The sequence below is a fragment of the Nyctereutes procyonoides genome, unplaced genomic scaffold (genome assembly GCF_905146905.1).
Source record: "Nyctereutes procyonoides isolate TBG_1078 unplaced genomic scaffold, NYPRO_anot_genome, whole genome shotgun sequence".
Classification (NCBI taxonomy): Eukaryota; Metazoa; Chordata; class Mammalia; order Carnivora; family Canidae; genus Nyctereutes; species Nyctereutes procyonoides.
In genome coordinates this window covers 61,688,940-61,712,341 of record NW_026575146.1, presented here as the reverse complement: position 1 = coordinate 61,712,341, position 23,402 = coordinate 61,688,940, and the positions used below count along the sequence as shown (strand labels likewise).

Sequence of the window (23,402 nt, the reverse complement as noted above, 5' to 3'; positions counted from 1 at the left end):
AGGGGCATTGCTCCCAAACCCCAGAGGCAGCCAGCAAAGCCTTCTGAGAATTGACAGTCAAGACCCAAAGGCCCGCTGGATTGACAGGTGTGGTTTTGTGTTGTGTGTAAGCAGATGTTTTCACGGGGATCACTGACCTGTGATGTACACTCATGGAGGTTTACAGGAGCAACCGGAACTTAGCACCCACGCCGGGGACCTCCTCCTGCCTGTGCTTCTGGCTGGTGACACGCAGACGCATGCCCCATCCAGGCTGCTGGTTGTGGTGACCTCACCAGCAGGACACACAACACGGCACCCGCAGTCCCCACACATCTAACACTTGGGTCGACTGGACCTCAGACAGGGTGTGGACAGTGGGGGGGCGGGGGGCTCTGGGTCTCCCGACAGAAACCCAGTACTCAGGAATACAGGCCACCCTGGGGCACAGCAGGGTGGGGTGTGCCTAGGAAGGCTGGGAGTCCCTGGACTGGGCACTGGTGGCCCTTGAGGTCACAGGCAGGACACAATGACCTCAGTCTCTTCCAAGGACTGGACTGGGACTGGACACGTTGCACAGGGAGGGGGGACGGCTCCCCACCTCACCCAGAGCCCTCTCCAAGTGCTAGTGATGGCGGCGACAGAGGACAAAGCAGGAGAAGTCCCATGTGGGTTCAGTGACCTTCACTTTCCTGCTTTCTGTGCTGGGCTGAATTATAGCCTCCGCCCCAATCCATGTGTTGCAGTCCTGACCCCCTGCACCTCAGAATGGCACCATATTTGGAGGTGAGCATTTAGAGAGGTGATTAAGGTAGTATGAGGTCACCAGGGTGGGTCCTAATCCCATAGAGCTGGTGTCCTTATAAGAAGAGATGGGGATGGGGGACTGGGGTTGAGTGTCTGTCTTCAGCTCAGGTCGTGATCCTGGGTCCTGGAATCGAGTCCCACATCAAGCCCCCTGCATGGAGCCTGCTTCACCCTCTGCCTCTCTTTCTGTGTCTCTCATGAATAAATAAATAAAATCTTAAAAAAAAAAAAGAGGTGATTAAAGTAGTAGGAGGTCACCAGGGTGGGTCCTAATTCCATAGGGCTGGTGTCCTTATAAGAGAGGAGACCAGGACACAGACATGCCCAGAGGGATGACCCACAAGGACACAGGGAAGACGGGCTTGCACGCCCAGGAGAGAAGCCTCAGGAGAAACCAGCCCTGCCCACGCATGGATCTCAGACTTCCAGCCTCCAGGCGTGGGAGGTGATAAATGCGTGTTGTGTTAAGTTGCCCGGGGTTTTGGCACTTTATGAGCGCAGCCCCGGCCAATGCACACGGCATCTTTTAAAAAGCGCTGCCACTAGGTGCTAACAGGGTGGAGGCGCAGACAGAGGCGTCTGCAGCTGCCCGGGGTGGCGCTCGTCTCCCGCCGGGGAGCCAGGGGCAGGCTGGCCCCCTCCCGCTGCGGCAGCCCCGGCTCGGGCTGCTGTTCCTCACGTAGAATCCGCTTTTGGTCATTAGTCCAGATAGCAAGGGGGGACTTAAAGTAGAGCAAGATCGCCAGTGGGAGTCCCCCAGCCCCCCCAGCCCCCTCCAGCAGGACACTGGAGCCGGACCTCCCCACATCTCTGGGCTGGGGTGTAGGCTCCTGCGTACACACAGTGCCTCCCACACATGGGAGGAGAACTCACGGGAATCTCCTAGGACAGGCTCCAAGCCATCACCAGACCCCACCTGCAGCTGTCCTCCCTGTGGGGTGGTCACCTGCGGCCCTGGGATGGCCCTCCAGGGACCGGGGGGACCCCCTGCTCCTGGGTGTGGCTGGGGCCCAGCCGAGGTTCCCCCCTATATTAATATTAACCAGTCCTTTGTGTTTTTGGTCGTTCTGATGTTTTCATACCAGGGGCCTTGGGGACCCCGGAGAGACAGAGCCCCCCCACCCAGGGCTAGCCAATATGCTAACCCACCAAATTGTCCGACCCTGATCCCCAGCCCCCATCTCCCCACCACCAGGGCTAGGTACCACACATTGAGGGCAGCCCTACACCCCACCCTGCTTGGCCTGCTCAACCTGCCTTGCCCACTTCTTTCCCATCGAGGCTCCAGCCCCCATTCCCAAAACCTCACCCTGGGGAACGGACCCTGGAGCTGCCCTGTGGCTCCCTATGTGCCTGCCTCCTGCTTCCAGGCATCTGGAAGGACAGGGCTTCTCTCCTCATGCCAGTCATTTCCCTTCTGTTTATTGCACATGATGCGAACAAATCCCAGCACTTTTTTTTTTACGATTTTATTTATTTATTCATGAGAGACACAGAGAGAGGCAGAGACACAGGCAGAGGGAGAAGCAGAATCCCTGCAGGGAGCCCGATGTGGGACTCGATCCCAGGACCCTGGGGTCACGCCCTGAGCTGAAGGCAGACTCTCAACCACTGAGCCCCCCAGGCACCCTCAGCACATTTTAAAACAGAGCCTTGCTGCCACAGCAAGACCCCGCACACGTCAAGCACCTGTCTCTCCTTCCTAACTCCGGTTCTGACTGGTGTTCAGTTCGTTGGATTCTTCATTTGCTAAAATCCACACAATCCTGTCAGCCCGTGTGTGTGCGTGTGCGTGCATGTGCATAACGAGTAGTTCGCGTCTCCTGAACGTGGAGACAAGGCAAAAACAAGCAGATTCAGTGAGCATCGAGTCGAGATGACTGACCCCACACACATGCTCACGTTGGTGACCCTAAAACAAACTCAGCCTCAAACCCCCGACGCTGAGCTGGGCGTTCGGGGAGGAGGGGGCGTCGGGGATGCCTTGGGAGCAGATCCACGAGTTTGTAGCGACCGTGACAGTTGGCAAAAGCCGTTAACCGCATATATGAGGCAGGATCAGCACGTCTGAGGGTCAGGCACGCCCGCGTGTGTGGCCGCCTGGAGCCCGGGGAGCCTCCCAAACGGGCCGGGGACAGGAGCCGGGGTCACACACACCGTGCCGTCACTGGGGAGAAAACCCAGCGGTGCCTCCCACCCGGGCGACTCTGTGCCTCTCCCGTGTCTCCTTGTAAAGCAAAGTACTTAATTTTATAGGACTTCACGTAGTTCCCACCTTGGCCAAAAAATAAAAAGAGGGAGGCTTCCCTCTCCCCTTCCCCAGGCTGCAGCCCGCCAAGGCTGTGTTGACTTAGGGAGCAACCCCTCCCGCCCCAATTCCGGCTGGGAAGGCGGGGAGGGCGCATGAGACCTGGTACCTGGAGGCCGCGCTGCGGCTCCTTCTCATGTGTCCTTCTGCCTACTTGGCGTTGAATTCACCTTCATCACGTGCCTTTGTGGTTTGCCTTCCGTTATTTCTCGGGCCGAGGAAAAGAGCGGCTAACTGCAGGCCTCGGCGCGGAGCGAACGCTCACGCCCAGACCCGCCTCGCCAGGGCGCTTGTTAACACCAGCCACCTATATACGACCTGGACTTTTGGCAAAAGAATTGTTTTTTTCTGGCAGGTGCTGCCCCCTCATGATTAATTCCCAGCGAAGGAACTATAACAACGTTGGCCTCCTGGCAGGATGACAAAATACACACGCGCGAGAGGTGGGCTTTCTCCAGCTCGCATCACTCACACCCCTCGGTCTATGCAGCACACAAATTACAGCTGTGGATGTTTCCACATAATCTAAACGTTCACTCTGCAGACCTCTTACTTGTCGAAATGTATTTATGCTCTCGGTAATGGAGGGGCTCATTATTTACACCGGTTGTTTAAACAGTAACCAGATTGTTTGGGGCTGGCTGGTGCGTCTGGGTCGGGGCGGGGGGGGGGGGGGGGGGGGGCGGTGCTTGCCATCTGCACATGGACCGCCCCTCGGAGCCCTCGCATCTAAAGGAGCCAGCAGCAGGGGGATGAGGACGTGGGGAGCTGTGGGTTGCAGCCAGGCATACATCGTAGTAGGACTTGCTTTCTGGATCCTCGACAAAACACACAAGTGAAAAACACGTGACCATAGGGAAGCCGGCTGGTCCCTGTCCGGGAGCCCAGCACAGCCTTCTAGAACGTTCCATTGTGCACTGTGTCACTCAGTATGAAGTCGGGGTCCACTCTAGAGAATTCCCCAAATAGGACTTTCCGACGAGGTCCCATTGTGATCATGACGTTTCTACAAGTCCAGAGAAGGCCCTGGGACACTGGCAATGAGCAAAATCCATGGGGAAAATGTCAAGGTAGCAGAACAAGAAAGTTGAGGACCTGCTGGGCACCCCAGGCGCTCATGAGAATCCTGAATCGTATCACGTTTTCTAAAAGGAAGGAGAAATTGCAAAATAAGGTATTCTATCAAGGAGGGGGAAAAAAAAGAAGGAGGGGGGGGGAATCAAAGGAAAGGAAAGCCTGGCATCACTCTACTACTGGAAGGAATCTTCCATTTCTGGAAGGCAGCAGCCCGGCTTTGTCAGCAACCCTGAGAGGGGCGGAAACCATGCCCGACGCACTCACGCACACAGGCTCCGGCCTTCATCACAGCCCTCTGCACGTTCTGGTGAGGAAGGGGAGACACAGATGGGTTCCGGGGGGAGGAGCATGTGTCACAGCAGGGTGGCCACCAGAGGCCATGGCACCGCAGGCAGCCTAGATCCTACCCGCCTGCTGGGGTCTCCCTACCCGCCTGTTGGGGTCTCCCTCAGCGAAGGCAGTGCTGCCAACAAGCCGTGACTTCCAAACTTAAAACAAAAATACAACATGGCTCTAAGCACTACTGTCGACGCAGGCCACCCGCTCGATATCACACTAACCAAATGAGTTGACCTCAGCTCCCTGACGCTCAGGAGCTCTACTGGTGCTCCTCGTGCCTTCTCTGCTAGATCTAAGCAACAGGGGTCCCTTCGTGCCTTCCAAGGATGCGAACGATGGTGGGACAACCACAGAACTCCCAGGAAAAGGAGATGAGGCATGCATTGATTAATAAGAATGTTGGCTTTGGAATTAAAAAAAGAAAAAAGGAAAAAAAAAAGAGTTCAAGGCCAGGTTCTGCTGGTTCCCAACAGCTGACTCACCGGGCACCTCTCTCCCCCTCAGCCCAACAGGGCGACACAGTCCATGACAATTCTTCACATCCCACAGTCATGGGGCAAGGGTGGGAAATAAACTCTCTGCAAAGTGCTGGTCAAGTGTTAGTCACCCAGCAAAGCTGGCTTTCACCACGTGCTCAAAAACCAGGGCGCGGAACTTGGTAATGGTTCCGTGAATGAAGGCAATTTAGTTCTACTGAATTGTGAAGGTACAACGTAACGGGTTTTATTAAAGAAAAAGCTCATGGTCATGTGGATTATGTTTCAAGAAGAAAATCCAATAATGTCAACCACCCTTTTCCATAAGAAATGATATGCATTACATTTTTTAAATGATCGATGGCTTCCAGCATGCCATGTTATGGATTCATGGCATATATGAAATGATTTTTCTCCAATGAGCAGTTATTACGGAGCAATGCAGCTCCCTCTCAGAGCGAAGAAACCACAGGCATTTTCATTCATAATAAAAGTTATCACATGGTCTGAAAAATAAACCTTAAGGCAGTTAGAGTACCTGGGTCAGAAAAGGTGCTTAGGAGAACGTTAAATATTTGTAGGTAAAATGAGTGCATTTTGCTCGAGACTGAGGCATTAAATCAAGCGCCTCTTGCTTCTGACGGCCTCCTAGAGAATTACAGGATTTCCACTAATCCCCAAATAAACAGTGTAAATACTGCTCTTAGTTCAGAAATTGCCTGACAGCTATCAATGGGTATTCTTAACAGAAAATGTGACAGCACCATGACTGTAAGCCTTCCAGAAATGGATGGATGGTCTTCTTGTGAATTCCCTGCAAGCCAAACCAACTGGACGGGATGCCGAAGAAATCGAAAAGGACCTCTTTGCAGTGGCGGGTGGCTCCAGAGGACCTTTCTAAATACATGAGGAGGAAAGCATCAAATCCCTAAAGCAGCACTCATGTGTCTGGGAGGTGGGTGCGCTTCAAACACCCAACAAGGAAACCAAGGCAAAAGCATCCACCACCAAGGGGGAGGGGAGGCCCTTGAGTCGGCTTTCCGTGGCTGTTCTCTAAGGATGCTCATGGTCATGGGCAACCGATAGCTAACAGCCCCGTAGAACTCCAGAGGCCATGGCTTCCCCGTCTCAGAAAACCCTTCTCAATAAATGGTGAACGGCCCCACCATTGATCCAGTTGCTCAAGCCAAACACCATCCGTCATCTTGCTCCACCCTCCCCAGAGTCCCAGAGTCCTGGCAGCCAGTGGGTCAGGAGTCAGTTCTACCCCAGGACAAGTCCCAAAGCGAGTTACTTCTCGCAGTGTCTCCCTGCCCCCACCCAAACACCCATGGCCACCACCCTTGTGCTGGCTCACCAACACGGCCTTACCCCAGCCTCCCTACTTCACCCTCACGCATCATGACCCACATGGTTGCACGTGGCCACAGGAGTCTCTTCAAAGGACAAACCCTGTCCTTTCACTTCCTTGCCTCAAACCTTCCAAGGAACAGCCCACCCCACTTCACCTAAAGCCCCAAATCCTCACTGCCCGCTTCCTGCTACCCAGCAGAGGCAGGTCCTCACTCAGGCAGGCTCGGCTCCTGCCACAGTAGCCAGTTGACCTCCCTGCGGGTCCTCATCCCCCAACCTCTCCCCCACCACAAGACGTGGACCTCGTGTCTTGTGGGCCCCGTTTCCACATAGAGCGCCTTCTCAGAGGCCTCCCACACCACCTCCCAGAAGGCCCCCCCTGCTCTCCATGCCCTCAGTCCACCACATGCCCCACATCCCCACCTGACTGTCTTCATTGCTGCGATTCCATCCACAATCCCTTCATTTACCTTTTAGTGGCTTACTGTCTCTGCCCCTTCCAGGACTGGCAGTGGGTTCTGTGTAGTTCATGGGAAATTATGTGATAATCCAAAGAGGATCTAAACATGAGATAAAGAATCAAGGGCACGGTCCAGTAGGAGGAAAAAATCCTTCATTTACCACTTGTTCCTGGTTTTGAGCCCAACATCAAAAAGGACACTTACAAATATGATTTGAGAAATATTTATAAACAGTCACTAGCAAATTGTACTATTTTATCTTGACTTTATCTAAACTCTCCTCAAACTGTGACCAAGTGTAGTATTCTTTTTAAAGATTTTATTTATTTATTCATGAGAGACAGAGAGAAAGAGAGAGAGAGAGAAAGAGACAGGCAGAGGAGAAGCAGGCTCCCTGTGAGGAGCCCGATACAGGACTCAATCCCAAGACCTTGGGGTCACACCCTGAGCTGAAGGCAGATGCTCAACCGCTGAGCCCCCCAAGTGCCCCCCAAAGTTCAGTATTTTAAGTGACTATATCCACCTGTCACCCGCCAGCCTCCACCCCTGCTTCAAACACTTTGAGTAACATGTTCTGGAAGCTCAGTGCAGGGAAAGCCCTTGGCCTGCATCTTGGCCAACTTTCACATCTGAGGCAGAGCCTGGGGGAGGAAGGTTTGGGCACAGCCATGGGACAGACCTGGGTGGGTGTGTCCCCACCTCCCCAAGTTCATTCCAGGACAGTGAACGGCCTCCAATAGGTGGGAGGCCTTCCGCGGTATCCAGAGACCCAGAGGGCTGTGCCTGCCTGCAGGCCAGCTGATGAGATGATGTGGTCACCATAAACAAGCAAGGCCACCTCAGGTGCAGCGGTGGCCCTGTGACGTGTATGCACCTGAGGACAGAGTGTCTACCACAAGGAGCCAGGGAAGAAGGTCTGTGTCCTGAAGGCTGTCACCCCATCTTCCCACCCCCGGGGGGCGGGCCCAGCCCAGCCCCAAGAGGGGGACTCCCTTGGTCCCCACCGGTCTGGGAGCTGACACCCGGTAACACAGCTCCATGGCCCCTGTGGACCCGGGCAGCCCTGTGTCCCATCTTGCCAAACCGAGGCCCCATCTTGTATCCATGGCAATGGAAGAAGTCAAGGCCATCCTTAATGACCATGCTGCAGATTTACTTAGGGAGTAAAAGCAGAAAGAAACCACAAGCCCAGCCAGTTGTTAACAGGATGGGAGGGAGGGGAGGCAGGCGGAGGGTGTGGGGTGGGGATGGGGGGACAGGGAGGCCAGGCTAGGCCTCTCAGCATCTCCCTGAGTGTGTCTGTGGCTGTTCCAGATGATCTGACGATGGTCAGGTGGGGGCGAGGAAGCCTTGGTGCACGGGGTCCACGGGGCGATTTATGAAGCATTTCCTTTTCTCTGGGGCCGGAGCTGGGATCACATGAGCCTACGCTTTTCTAAACTCCATGTTTGTTTTTGTAGTTTCTGCCAAACTAAATCAATCCAGCCTGTGGCAACCTTGAAAGAGTCATGACTCGCTCGAACAGTCAACGAGTTTGACTTCCTTCCAAGAACGTCGACCAACATTTGTACAGGCTTCTCATGCCTGCTGATCAAACCCTCTAATTACTCAAATCTGTGTCACATAACTGTACATTAGCGACTCCTGAGATGACAGATTTCCACTCTTTGATATGCGCGGCTAAACGTGTCTTTCTTTCATTCAAGTCGGCAGAAACACTCTCCCGGCCTAACGGCAACCCGCCCGGCAGGCGCAGGTGTCTCTTGTAGGATCTGTAACCGGAACAAAAGGCCACACATGCCCATGGGTCCCCCTGCCCCTGGCCCATCACTGCCACTAAACCCCACGCGACGATGCCAACCCTCCTTTGGAGTGTGGACACCAGGTCTCTGGAAGCCTGAAGGGTTCCTAACAGAGCCCTCTGGGGTGACAGAGGAAGAATCCATCACAAAGGGGGCCCCCGTGGCTCCGTGGCAGAGGAATGGGAGCTGCTGGAGTGGGCCATGGAGAAACCTAACCCCTTGTACAGGAGAAACCAGAAGAACAGGCACAGCTCGGGGGCACTGAGCCACCCCGGGGCCCTCGTGCTGTGGTCTGCACATCTATTCATGCCTGGAAACCTGCCCCTGATAAGGCGATGTGAGCACATGGGGCCTCTGGGAGGTGAGCAGGTCACAGGATGCAGCCCTCACAAATGGGATTAGCGCCTTTCGAGAGGCTCCAGAGATTCCCCTGCACCTCCTCCTCCCGTAGGATGCAGTGGTGAGGCACCACCTGCCACCCAGAAGAGGGCTCTCGGCAGACCAGGCTGGCACCTTGATCCCACACTCCTCGTCTCCACAACTGGGAGAAACCTCGGTTGCTTCTCTAAGCCAACCAGAATGTGGGATGTCTTTAGAGCAGCCCACACGGATGAAGCCAGCTTGGAAACCCCAAATGCCAGCCAGAGGGGGGACCTGCCGCAGCTCCAGTTATATGACCGTTGGCCTCTTAGCTGGGACAAAGGCAACCCTGACTTCCAGACCCTGGGATTTCCCTACTAGACCTTCCGGGGGCAGGACTGCAGATCCATCAGGCCTGAGGATCACTCTCCCCGCCCTTCCTTTGGGCTCCTGTCCCTGAGTCCACATCACTCGCCTCTGTTCTGCAAGGATGACACCCCCCCTTCTGCACCAGGAAGAGAGCATATGGCCCAGGCCCACCCTGAAGAAGTCACCCCTCCTTCCCTGCCTCAAGTCCATTGATGAGCCTGGGGGTCCAGCGTCGGTGAAAAGACCATGGCTGGGTAGTCGGCCAGGCCAGGATGCATGCCCGGAGGACAAGCCGACCCGCTCCCACTGTGGCCCCGGGGAGCCTGGGCAAGGGGCCAGGAGCAGAGAGCTGCACTGGGGAGTCTGGTCCCAGAGGGAGCACCGCTGATGCTGCTCCTGGGGCAAGGATTTGTAAAGCATGGGAACAAAGTAATTACAGGGCAGAGGCCTCAGCCACTGCCCATCTGCTGCCATCTGGTCACTGAGCTTCTGAGTCCTTCAGCCCCTGGGCCCCTCCAGAGTTACCCCCAGAGAGGAAGCACCCCTGCTTCGCCGTCTCCTGTGCACGAGGCCCCAAGGCCGTGGTGAGAAGGGGCCAGCGCGCCATCCTCCAGAGCATCTGTGACGACCTGCCAGCCATCGGCACGGCACTCTGCCACGGGATACATTACCTGGGTGGGGGTGGGGGTGGGGGTCAGTTCCGTGTTTCTGACACACCCTGGGTTCGCTAGGAATGACAAAGTAAAATCGGACCAGTTCCAGCTGTGAACCACTAGTGGGGGAAGCAGCTATCCCCCTCCCAGAAATGTGTGTTCCTCTAAGCGGCCAGGACTAGAAACTGGTTGAACAACACAATGCACGTGGTCCCTGTGGCTGGGACCTGGGGTCCCTAACTTTCAAGGCTTTTGATCTATTTCCTGGGCAGGTATCACAAACTTGGTATGTGGGGTCCACTTAGTAAAGGGCGAACGCAAGCCAAGATAAAGACGGAAGGAAGACGGCTTTACAAACTCACTAATGAACAAAAATAAAAAAAAAGACCCTTCAAGGAATGGCAAATAGTTTACCCAAGCCGGGACATGGGGAATCCAGGAGAGTGATAAACATGTAGGAGGCATACATGCTCTTACTTTTTTTTCTTAAGATTTTATTTATTCATTTGAGAAAGACAGAGAGAGAGGGAGCATGAGCTGGAGAGGGGCAGAGGGAGAAGCAGGCTCTCCACTGAGCAGGGAGCCTGATGTGGGACTCGACCCCAGGACCCTGAGTTCATGACATGAGCCAAAGGCAGATGCTTCACCAACAGAGCCACCCAGGTGCCCCTTCTTCTTTTTAAGAGAGAGAGAGTGCAGTGGGGGGAGAAGCAGAGGGAGAGAGAGAATCCCATACAGGCTCCATGCTCAGCAGGGAGCCCGACACAGGGATGGATCATACCACCCTGAGATCATGACCTGAGCAGAAACCAAGAATCCGATGCTTAACTGACTGAGCCACCCCAGTATCCCTGGAAAGGGTCATACATTCTAATACTAATTCGAATTAGAACGGTCTGGACAAAGTCATGGTCTTTAAAACACACTCTTGCTGGCACTGGCCACAGAAAGGGCCTGGAAGCAATGAGGGCCCAGTACCCAGGAGCACAGCAGCACCCACACACCAGTGTCTCCACACTACCAGCGCGGACCAGGCCTCCTGGGAAATCAGCTGCCAGCCAGTCTGGGACAAGGAAGGCGGAACCAGACAGCAAGAACGCTGCAAACACAGGTCGGGTCACGTCGAAAGGACACAGGTGCCAGCCTTAAGCATTCCAGCGACTAAACGTGAGTGTCCGGAAGAATAAAAATGACTTTGATTGTAACACATGGAGGTTTTTTCAAAAATCCTGAGTCCTTAACGATCCCCAAAAGTTGGGCCGGGAGGATACTTTTCAATATTAATGACTCCATGAGAAAGAACGCCATCGTTCTGCAACCTGTGGTGCAATAACTGGTTCGGACGAGGCTCATGAGGACTGCAAAGCCCTGCATGGAAGGCTGCCTGGGGAACAGGATCTAGGCCAAGTATCCACGTGTGTGGTTGCCGAGCAGTTAACAGGGAAACGATGGGCCCTGACGAAGTCAAGGAGCACAGTCCCCAGACGGGATCAGACTAAGCATCCCCTCGGGTAGGACCCTCTGTGCAGCTCACCTGTCCAGTCCTGGGGCCCGTGCTGGGGCCCGTCCTGGGGCCACCAGTGTTCACACATCCTCCCAGAAGCGTGTACGAGGGACAGAGGTGCAGCATAGCCACTGCTACCGGGAGGAGGGACTCTGGCTTGCAGGCTGTGCTGCCTTCCACCAGCGACATCCCACCAGCAACATCCCACCAGCCCGTGGCACCGCTTCACCAACATCACAGAGATAAGAAAAAAAGGGAGGAGACTTTCTAGATTAAAGAGACCAAATGGTTATACAACCCAGTCGATGAGGGAATCTTGACTAGATCCTGGTTTGGGAAGAAGGGAATGACACCTGCTCGGAGAGACTTGGATAACAGTGAGCATCCAAGGAGGGGTGCCTGGGTGGCTCAATGGGTGAAGCGTCCGACTCTGGATTTCAGCTCAGATCAGAATCTCAGGGGGGTGAGATGGAGCTCTGCATCAGGCTCCCTGCTCAGTGGGGAGCCTGCTCCTCCCTCTTCCTCTGCCCTTCCCCCTGCGCTGGTGCTCTCTCTCTCCTCCCTAAAAAAAAAAGAGTATCCAGCCAACCTCCGATGTCCAAGACTTCAGCTCCTGTTCCTCTGTGTAACAACATTGCTAAAATATACGAGAAAGCCGTAATTCTTAGGAGATGTTCCGGTGCTGCTGGGTTGGGGGAAATTTCACAGTGTCAACAGCTTATTTTCAAACTGTTGAGTGAACAATTTTTATAAAATGTGTGTGTTTGTGTGTGTGTGTGTGTGAGAGCCGAACCTTGTGGCCGCTGAGCCCAGGTGGACAGTCTATGTGTGTCTGCTGCACTATCCTTCGACGCTTTTACACACTGGAAAACCTGCATCACGGGTGGATGAGGGAACATAAAGAGGCTCATTGACTGGGTAGCAAATGAATCCCCAAGGTTGCATTTAGCTAAATAGGTTCCCAGGAAAGCCCTAAGGTGCCACACCCCGAAGTCCCCAGTGTGTGCGGCTTCCCAATCTCTCAACACAGTCCTGCTGGATTCAGTGGGGGGACCCTCCAAGACTCTGAGCGGGAGTAACCCTTCTTCCCTGCCGCCCTTGGGTTCCCAAGCCTGTAGATGCGGACTCTCAAGAAGAAAATAAGGACGAGGTCTGCCGACCACACACATGTGCTGGACACCCCTTCCCGCCTCCCCGGTACTTGTCATGACCACCCTGCAGGGCAGAGATGGCTCTGGCCCCTTCCACATCAACAACAGACTTCAGGAAGGTCACCAGATGCTCAGGGCCCCAGGAGAAATGGCCGGTCTGACACCAGCCCATGACCCACCCACGCACCCCGCTGTGCTGGCTGCCTCTCCTCGCTTGAGGTAACTCCTCGCGGGCAGCATCGGCGTCCCTGCTGCAGCACATGAGGCATTCCAGGAGTCTATTTATAATAGCACGGGCAAGGAAAGGAGAGGGAGAAAGACCCCAAATTGTTTGCCAGAACTGCAGAAAGTGGCCAAAATGTAACCATAAACCCAAAGGCCACCAACCCGCCCCAGGATGCTTATGGCAGGTGCATCTGGGAGGCCTGCACAAGCCGAGGAGGCTGTCCTCCACCTGAGAAGGGATGGCTCCGTTTCCTCAAGGAGAAACAGGACGTCAGTGGGAAGGCATGTGTAGCTCTCAGCAGGCAGGACCTGCAGCCGGTCCCCAAGCTCTGGAAGGAAGCAGCCCATGTGTTTGCAATCAGGAGGCTGCCTGGCACAAGGGGAGAGCTCGGGAGGGCCTCTTGCCAGCTGCCAGGACCAGGCCTCCTTAATCCAGCCAATGGCACTGCCCGTATGGCACCCCAGGGCCCTGGCCTCCAGGACACGAAGGGGAGGGAGCCCCGGGCTTCAGACTCATGCCCACGTCAGATGGGCCACATTGCCAAGCCCCCAAGTGCTTCTCTGTAGCCTCCTGGAAGCAGTGACCAATAACATGTGCCTCTCAGACATAGGGGACAATCAGAAACACACACACACACACACACACACACACACACATCTGTTCCCACCACTGGCAACACACAGGTCTGTAACACACGGAAGCCCTGAAAACAAGACCACCTCTCAGAGAGGAAGGCCAGCAGGAACCCTGCAGAGTGCTGGACCCGCAGGGAAATAAAACGTGTGCTGCAGACACTTGCCCCCGCCCCCCAAGAGCCAGCGTTGGAAGGTGCCAGCCAGCTGGCTGGGGACGGGCCCGAGGCACACTCCCACCTGGAGATCCAGTGTGGATGGTTGGGCAACTCTCCAAACCTGCTGGCGACCAGGAGGTCCTGCTCACGTTCAACTCAGGCCTAATCACTTTGGGGAGAAAACCTGAGACAGAGCGGAGTGTCTGAGAAACCATCCTGGAGCCGTCCCCTTGGGGACCCTGGAGAGCTGTCCTGACTGCTCGCAAAGATTTCTACAAGAACATCCAGCCTGACACCCGGGAGGGGGAGAGAAGGCGGCTTCACGGGCACATCCTGGCTGCCACCTTCTGGAAGGCCCCAAGAGACAGGAGCACCCCGAGGAAACAGGGTGTCCATCCCATGTCACATTTTAAAAAAAAACACAGGATTCTTGAATCAGTTCGGAATTGGGCCGTGAAAGGAAAAGCATCAATTTAGCAAAGCCGCAGAGAGAATCCTCAGATTTTCTCCATGGCCACAAACTGCTGACTTGGGCAAACACACTTGATTTTCAACAGGGAAGAGAAAAAAAAAAAAATCCGTAGTTCAGCAAAGACACCGAGGAAAGGCACTGGGGCTCGTGACGTGAGCCAGGATCCAGAGGCCCCGAGGGGACACAGCCTTTCAGGTCCACACCCTCCTGGCTTCTATGGAAATCTAACCGGGTGGCAAACAGGAAGGCATATGTAGGGATTCTGACCCCCAGAGCAGTAACTGCTTTTCTGGGGGGTCCCAGGGGAGGCTGCCAGCATTGTTGTGGACGTCCTGTGGTTTGGCTCCCTGGGTTCAAAGCTCAGCTCAGCCAAGGCCTAGCCAGGCCAAGACGCTCCCAAGGAAGATGCTGCCCCAGCTCCCAGGATGAAGTGCACAGAAGTGTGAACAGAGCATGGACGGGGAGCACCCCAGCTGCACTGGCGGTGCTATTTCATTTTTAGACGTGTGTGTGTGTGTGTGTGTGTGTGTCCTCTCACACCCTCCGGGGGCCCTGCGTCTTCCATGAGGCACTTCCTTCCTTGACATACCTACATCTTCCTTTGCGCTACAACCTATGCACTCCTAAAACCCCCACGTAGATGGAGGTTAAATTCCACGCCCCGACGACTGCACGAGGTTACTCGAAAGCCAGCATGTACTTCCCGGGTTAAAGCAAACGGTCTTCTGTAAATAAGCAACAATGACTATGTGTATAAGTCACTGTGTGTTTAAGTTACTCTGTGTGTAACGTTCTGAGAAGGGGTGACGGTCAGAGGGCTTCTGTCTTAACTTTGCTCTGATTGCTAAAATAGACGTCAGATCTTATGGAAAATTTGGAAAGGACTGGAAAGCCCAGGGAAACAACCACCACCACCACCATAAACAAACAAACAAACAAACACAAAAACAATAACAACAACAAAAAAACGTTAGACTTGGAGTCAAACGAAAGCAATATTAAAATTTTGGTCCATTTCTTTTGGACTCCCCAGATGACACATCCTTATTACGTGTTAACATAAACACGTTTTTTTTGCAAGATTCGAGTCATTTCCTAAATTGAGGGTTTTAAAAAAAATTATTCTGTTATCATTAATAATACAATAATAATTCCTCCCCTGAACTATATGCCCATAAGAAGAGAATCTGTGGGGCGCCTGAGTGGCTCAGTGGTTGAGCCTCTGCCTCTGGCTCAGGGTGTGATCCTGGAGTTCCAGGATTGGGCTCCCCGCAGGGGGCCTGCTTCTCCCTCTGCCTGTGTCTCGCCTCTCTCTCTGTGCCTCATGAATAAATAAATAAAATATTTTAAACAACAACAGCAAAAAAGAAGGAATCTGCATTGTTCAATCAGATCTCGGGAGTCTGGGACACTGCCAGGTGCACATCAAGCGCTCACCGTGTCTTACTTGAACAGATGAATATTACATCGAACGTTTTCCCCATATCATTACAGGTAACATGATATTATAAAGATTTTGCTGTATCGTCTGTTATTCTTTGAAAATATAATCTTTTACGTATCTACAGAATACCTCTCTGTGTAACATATCAAGTTTACTTAACTCTTCTGCTGCTGCTGGACACTCAGGCTCCTTCTAATCGTTAACTGTACTGAATGGAGCTGTAATAACCCCCCGTCTATAAATCTTTATTTCTCTCCTCATAGTCTCAGAGGGATTCCTAAAAGTGAAAGCACCGGACACAAGGACTGATCCTATATCACACACCTGTTTGTGTTACATACAAGAATATGATTTTTGAAAACTTCATAATGCAACAACCCAAAAGCAGTCCATAATTAAGCTGAACTTCTCGTGAACTATGAAGGATTCTGAGGCCCTTTTTAAATTTCTGTGTCACTCATCAGTATTTCTCTTCTGCAAAGTCACTCGTGCCATTCACCTATTTTCCTATCAGCCACCAGAATTCGGGGCAGAATTATATCGTGTTAGTGACTACAGTTTTATAATGTATCTTAAATCTAACAATGATCTGCTTTCACCACTTTTCTTACTCAGAACTGTTGTGGCCACTGAACCAATTCTTTATTCTTCAGGTTGGGCGGTCGTGTCATTTTTTCCCGTGTCCCCCAAAGTCCTACCAAGATATGGATTGAGATTATTTCAAATGTTTGTTACCCTCGGGGGAACAGATATCTTTAAAACATTTAGTCTTCCTGGGGTGCCCAGCTGGCTCATTCTGTGGAGCATGCAACTTTTGAACTCGGGATTGTGAGTTCGAGCACCACGCTGGGTGGAGAGGTGACTAGAATGCTGACCATGAATGGATTATTGTCCTTTTAAAATTTTTTCATTATTCTAACACGCTTTCATATTCTTTGGTAAATGGGTTGTCTGGTTTTGCTTCATGCTGCGTCCTTTTCCCCCCAAAGAGATGCATACTTCCGATTATTGGTGATATACAGAAAACCTTTTCCAATAGATCTTTTCCAAATACGTTAATGAGTCTACTGAAAGTTTTTAGTCTGTTTACTTAATCTCCAAAAACAGTAACTGTATCTTGCACAACGCATTCAATACCTCCCTTACAGAACAACATCACATCAGGTTTTCATAATTGGCCTGATATTAATACGATTATCTAGGTTACACCACTAATGCTTGTTTTCACTTTGGCACAGATATTAATTAACATTATAAGAGGTTATCCTTCCATCTCTAGTTTCCTGTGGTTTTTAAAAATGAGAAGTGTGTGATTAATTTTCCTGAAAGCCTTTTTGGGTATCTCATAATCTCCCCTATTTATAACGTCTAAACGATTTCAGACACCAGAAAACACACACCAGCTGAGGAGGAAGGAGAACTCAATTTTCAATTGACCTCCAGGGACAGCCTAACTACACACTAACTACCCCGGCCACACCAACGCACCTCTGAATAAATCACACCACGCGCACCGCCGCCCCTTCCCTCCAGCGCACTCAGAGAGAGGCAGGTGAATCCGCACAGAGTCATTCTTTCCTAAATGTGGAGAAATCCCACATGTTCTCATACAACCGCACTTAGCCACAGAGAACTGAGAATACACAGCAAGCTCAGAGGTAACTGGGAGTATTTCCACGTACCTGGAACCATGAGAGAAAATATTTTTTTTAATTTTTTAAAAGATTTATTTGTTTATTCATGAGAGACACAGATAGAGAGAGGCAGAGACACAGGCAGAGGGAGAAGCAGGCTCCTTGCAGGGAGCCCAATGTGGGACTTGATCCTGGATCCCATGAGCTGAAGGCAGATGCTCAATCACTGAGCCACCCAGGTGTTCCATGAGAGAAAATTTAAACCATCAGAACAGGGAGGGATAAAATGAATGTGTGGCCACGTTCCAGAGGGCAGGTCGGCTGACGCCTTTGTCCCAATGCAACTGGGATTTACAGATGGTTGATCAATGGAAGCCTATCATATTCGGTGGGGTAGTCTTAAAAAATGATGGGTACCTATGAAAAATATCTTATTTTAACCAAAAACATACATATGAACCAATATACTGGTGCAGAGCCTGGGGCCTTTCTCTAAGTCAAAATCTACTGATTTCTGTTTACAAGATTTCTTCACAAATCACATAGAGTCAGTTGATCCTTGAACAACATGGGTTTGACCTGCTTGAGTCCACTGTTACGCAGATTTTTTTTGATAGAGCACCATAATTGTATTTTCTCTTCCTTACGATTTTTTAAAGATTTATTTATTTATTTGAGAGAGAGATAGCAAGAGAGAGAGATAAAGAGAGAGAGAGAGAGAGCATGAGGAGAGGGAGGGGCAGAGGGAGAGAGAATTCCAGGCAGACTTCCTGCTGAGCGCAGAGCCTGACCTGTAGGTCAAACCCAGGACCCTGAGATCACGACCTGAGCCAAAACCCAGAGGTGGCCTCTCAACCAACTAAGCCACCCAGGCACCCCTTCCTTACAATAATTTTAATAACATTTTTTCCTTAGTCTATTTTATTGTAAGAATACAGGGTGTAGTACCTAGAACATACCACATATGTGTTAATTGACTGTTTATGTTATCAATAAGCCTTCCGGTCAATAGTAGGCTAGCAGTAGTTAAGTTTTGGGGAGTTAAAAGTTTTATGCAGATTTTCGACTCTGAGGGGGGTCAGCATCCTGCACTGTTCAAGGGTCAAGTGTGTATTATATCATCTGTTTGCTGGTTTAGTATTCTTAAAGTGAAGTGTTTCCATGCACACATAAATCCAAATACAAACACCTGATCAATTTTCACTACGACACATCAAAATCAACTGCCATTGGGTTTTGTTTTAAGATTTTATTTATTTATTTTAGTGAGAAAGAGAGAGAGAGAATCTCAAGCAGGCTCCACACTGAGTGCAGAGCCCAACATGGGGCTCGATCCCACAATCCCTGAGATCAGGACGTGATCTGAAACCAAGAGTCAGACACCCAACCGACAGAGCCCCCAGGTGCCCCATCAAGAGCCACTGTTTTTAACAAGTTTTCCTCGTTCTGCATTTTCAAAGCATTCAGCTTGTACTGCTCCTTCCTTGGAAGGGGCCAGTGGCCCTGGCACAGGCGGCCAGCGGTTCACTTATGCAGGGAATGGAGCCTCTGGCTCATGAGAAAGAGTAAGAGAATTATGCGACCAATCTTTGATGTCAACGATGTTCATGTTACAATATTGAGAGAAAAATGTTAAGAGCAATACTTAAAAAAATTTTTTTTTGTATGTATAGAGAAAAAAGTTGGAAAGACAGACATACCAGACTATTACCAGTAACTACACCTGGCCTTGGAGAAATGGGACTGTGGGGACGCCTGGGTGGCTCAGCGGTCGAGCATCTGCCTTTGGCTCAGGGCATGATCCTGGAGTCCTGGGATCGAGTCCTGCATCGGGCTCCCTGCAGGGAGCCTGCTTGTCCCTCTGCCTGTGTCTCTGCCTCTCTCTCTGTGTCTCTCATAAATAAAATCTTAAAAAAGAGAGAGAGAGAGAGAAATGGGAATGTAGGAATTGACATTACACACTGTTTATGATTAGAGTTATCTAAGAAATTCACCTTATTACTTTCTGTAAGTTTGTTGTTTTCAAGAAAAAGAATGCCAACAGGAAGTCAAGGTTTGGGGACAGATGAAGCAAGTGACTTTCTGGAAGGGACCTGTAGAGTTTGGATTTCCCTGCTGCTACTTCTTAGGGGCAGCTGTGTTCATAACCTCATCCTCCAGGTGCCCAGCATCCCCGGTCCCCCCATGGCACCCGCAGACCCCAGCCCTGTGCACCATCCTCCAGTGCCTTCCACTCACTGGAAGGGCCCAAGCCCCACCAGGTCCGTGACCTTGTGTGACTTGACCACCACCCAGATACCCTCAGTGACGCATGTCCCGGTCCACCTGCTGGACCCCAAATCCCCTCCTCCCCACACAGGAAAAATGAGCTGCAAGCATAGGCTTGAATGCGCTGATTAGAACCACTTTTTCCCAGCCTGGTTTCTTAGAAAATCAAGGCATTTGTGAGCAACATGATCTCTTCCAGAGGTCTTGCCCCCAGCCTCAAGTGTTGCTGCCTGGGGTCAGGGATGGTGCAAGAGGGCAAGGAGGGGGGCTGGCCCTTCCTCCAGGGCTGCTAGGGCTATAAAGTGCATCCAAGTTCCCTTCCAGCTGCAGGCTGGAAAGTAAAAATGCGGATCAGGTTGCAAATTGATTTCCATGACAAAGAACAGTAAATCTTGTTAGAGAGAGAAAGAGAGAGAGAGGCACACCCCTGGCTCAGGGGACAGGACTAGGAGCAGGGGGGAGTGGGGGCCAGGCGGGGCGTGCCTCCCTAGCATTCCCCTGAAGTCCCTGGGGTCGCCTCCGGCCTCCCCACTTGCCCAGCTCCTCAGAAACCACTAGGACCAGCTTCTCACACTCAAACCTACGGCCCCCCATGGCTTCGAGCTCTTCAAGCCAGCTCCCTTTGAGGGGCCACTGTGTTTTGTGGTTTATTTTTCGATCCAGCCACCAAGCAAACATGAATTCTGGACCTGGCCTCGCATGTGAAACCTGAATTTTTGTTATTTCTAACTCCAGTAGAGGCAGGAGACGGGCCTGCAGGGCCTCCTGGAGGAATAATGAGAAGGGAGAGGAGGGAGGGAGGGAGGGAGGAGGGAGGGAGGGAGAGAGAGAGAGAGAGAGAGAGAGAGAGAGAGAGAGAGAGAGAGACGGCCCCCCAGCACGCAGTCAACCTGGCCCCCTTTGTGGCCACATAAGGCAAATGTCCGCGGGATTTATGTTCTAGCTCCAACAAAACCAGCATCACCAGGTAATGGACCCATCTACCCAGACACTTAAAATTCCAAAATGGAAAAAAAAAAAAAGTGGAATCGGATTTTTAAAGCCTTCTCAAAAAGGATGTGTCCCAAGTGGAAGCTCTCATGATTTTAAAGCTGAGAAAGTCTTTTGTTAAATCCCGAACCCAAGGAAGGTGTGGTTCATCAAACGCAGCCGGGAGGTTTACCTAAAAGTTCCATTTGAGCAACGGCTCTGACTCCCGAGGGACTCAAGACAAACACAGCCCTAATAAAACCCGATAGCACGGGCTCTGCTCAAGGGAGGCCACTTTATAACCCGGCCAAGCCCTCTGCCAGGGAGTGATCGCTTTTCCAACCCAGCACAGGAATGCGCTCTGCCTTATGTCTCGGAGCACAGACGTCATGCGAACGGGTGGGCCCGGGGCAGGGAGCCAGAGGCTGCGCGGGTCTGAAAACAGCGACGCGAGTTTGCAGGCCCGGCGAGGCCCCTCCGGGAACACAGCCCCTTCAGTCCGAGGTCTGGGAGCCGCAGCAGGAAGGGAAGGGGACCCACAAACCACCTTCCTCTTCACCTGCCCGTGTTCTTCACCAACCCAGCCGCTTGCTAACGAAAGCGAGCATGTGCTTCGTTTACCAACCGTGCATGAAAAACAGGCCTGTCTTGTCTTCTTAAAGCATTCCCATCCCATGCTGCTTCTGCAAGTCACTGGGATTGTGGCGCTGGATTTTTTTTTTTAAGATTTTATTTATTTATTCATGAGAGACACAGAGAGAGGCAGAGAGACACAGGCAGAGGGAGAACGAGGCTCCTCGCAGGGAGCCCGATGTGGGACTCGATCCCAGGACCCCAGATCACACCCTGAGCCAAAGGCAGACGCTCAACCGCTGAGCCACCCAGGTACCCCAGTGGTGCTGGTTTAAGGGCTCCTTAGCTCTCTCCCACACTCACCGCCCTGCCCCCATTCCCTATTCCAAAAAAAGCATCAGCGGCAACATAAGCAGACCTGGAACCCTGGGCTGCCCTGGCATGTTTTGGGTTCAACACACTTCGGGATGGGTCTCTACAGGGCCCGGCCACCTCATTCTTGGCCCCCCATCCACCAAGGAAGAGAAGATGCAACGCTCCCAGTCCACGGGCATGGGCCCAGGAGCCTATCACGGCAGCACTGGGCATTCTTTCCAGAAGACTCCTGAAATAATGGTGTAAAAGTCCCTGTAGGAGGGTGAGGAGAGGCCTGACCACAGAGGGGGGCAGGATGCAGCTCCAGAGACTAGGGGCTGACCCGTGGAGGCAGAGCCACCCCCCAGCCTGGGAAGGTCACCCTGTGAGATCTTTCTCAAGGAGACACTGAAAACTCCTGTCCAGTGCCACGTCTGTGCATCCTTCCCATTCGTGGTCCTGCTCCCGTCAGGAGACAGCTCACATAGCAAACACCTACTTCCATTCAGTCGTAACAGCGGCTCCTAAACTTGGCCATATGTTAGAACAACTCGAGGGCACCTAATACATATTCCCATGCCACAGCCTGGACCAGTGAAGTCACAACCTCTGGGCGTGCAGGCCAGGGCATCAGCATTTCCAGAGCCGGTCCCAGGGGAGAATCCCAGGCATCTGGGATCTGCCTCACCGCAGATCTGGAGACAGCGCAGAAGCCGTGGTCTCGTCTCACCTCACCCTGAATCTGAGCGGGCTCCAAGGCCGCTCTGTCCCCAAGAATAAGGCAGGAGAAGCATTGCTGTGCCATTCCTGGACCCAGGGCTCAGGAGCCTGGTAGTCTGCACTTCTGGTCTCCCCGAAAACTTCCCCTGTGAGCCCGAACCCCCAGGCAAGATGCCACTGGCCTCAACCTCCCACAGACCTGAAGAGAGAACAGTGATCTTTCCCCGCCCAGGGTTCCAGTCTCCCAGCCCAGGTGCCAGAGGAGGACGCGTCAGGCCAGCTCAGCCCTGTCCCCTTCACCCTGCCTGCTCGGATGCACTGGACCAACCACAACATTTAAAAGCTGGGGCGAGGGGCGCCTGGATGGCTCCGTCAGTTGAGTGTCTGCCTTTGGTTCAGGTCATGATCCTGGGGTCCCGGGATGGAGTACCATATCCGGCTCCTTGCTCAGCAGGGAGCCTGCTTCTCCCTCTCCCTCTGCCCTCCGACCCCCAACACTTGTGCTCTCTCTCAAATAAATAAAATCTTTAAAGATAAATAAGTAAGTAAGTAGGTAAATAAATAAATAAATAAATAAATAAATAAATAAAAGCTGGGGCGATCTGTGTTTGCACCCCTGGCCAGTGGTGCACTGTCAGTAGCTCACAGACAGAAGTTTCACTGAGTTCAGATTATTGCATTTGAGAACCACGAGAAGAAAATTAATGAAGACATCTCTTTCTCTAAGGGATGTGTATCCAAAGGAACTGCATTAAAAGCTTAGTTTAGATTTGTAAATAATCATATAGATGTACGTGATTAAATCTCTCCCCAAGAATTTCTGTTCTGCGGTGTCTTCTTGGGGTTTAAAACAAGAAAAGCAGGTAATGAGGTCCCACCTAGTGTCGCAAAACTCAAAACCGTAACAATTAAAGGAAAGAAAAAAAACCACCAAAAAGTCTAAGTGCAGACATAACTGTTGGAGAGGGAGGGGCTCTATCAGAACCCCCAACTCGACATGTCCAGGAACGCCGTCCAAGGTTGGGAGATCTTGAGAGGCTTGGGGAGGGGCGGCACTTACAATCTCACACACTTCTCATAAATTTTCCATTTCCCGACTGTCTCGTTTCCAGGACGCTTAATGGGTTTCAAAAGGAAGGGGGGAGAAAACCAATCCAGTTGTGCAGCCAGAAAAATGCCCTTAAGGCCCAGGGCTCTTAGATTATCTCTGCACATTTGGCAAAGAGAAACAAATATTTTTAAACTGCTGTTGTTGTGTTGGACTCCTCTTCCCCACACCTTGATTTTAGACTGCAAAGCAGAAGTGAAAAGAG

At 52.1% G+C, this 23,402-nt stretch overlaps 1 protein-coding gene across 2 annotated transcripts in view; it reads right to left on the bottom strand.

Moving 5' to 3' along the window:
- Positions 1–23,402, bottom strand: part of ROR2 (receptor tyrosine kinase like orphan receptor 2) — a 186,667-nt gene that overhangs the window by 73,174 nt on the left and 90,091 nt on the right. The gene's annotated exons all lie outside the window — the stretch shown is intronic.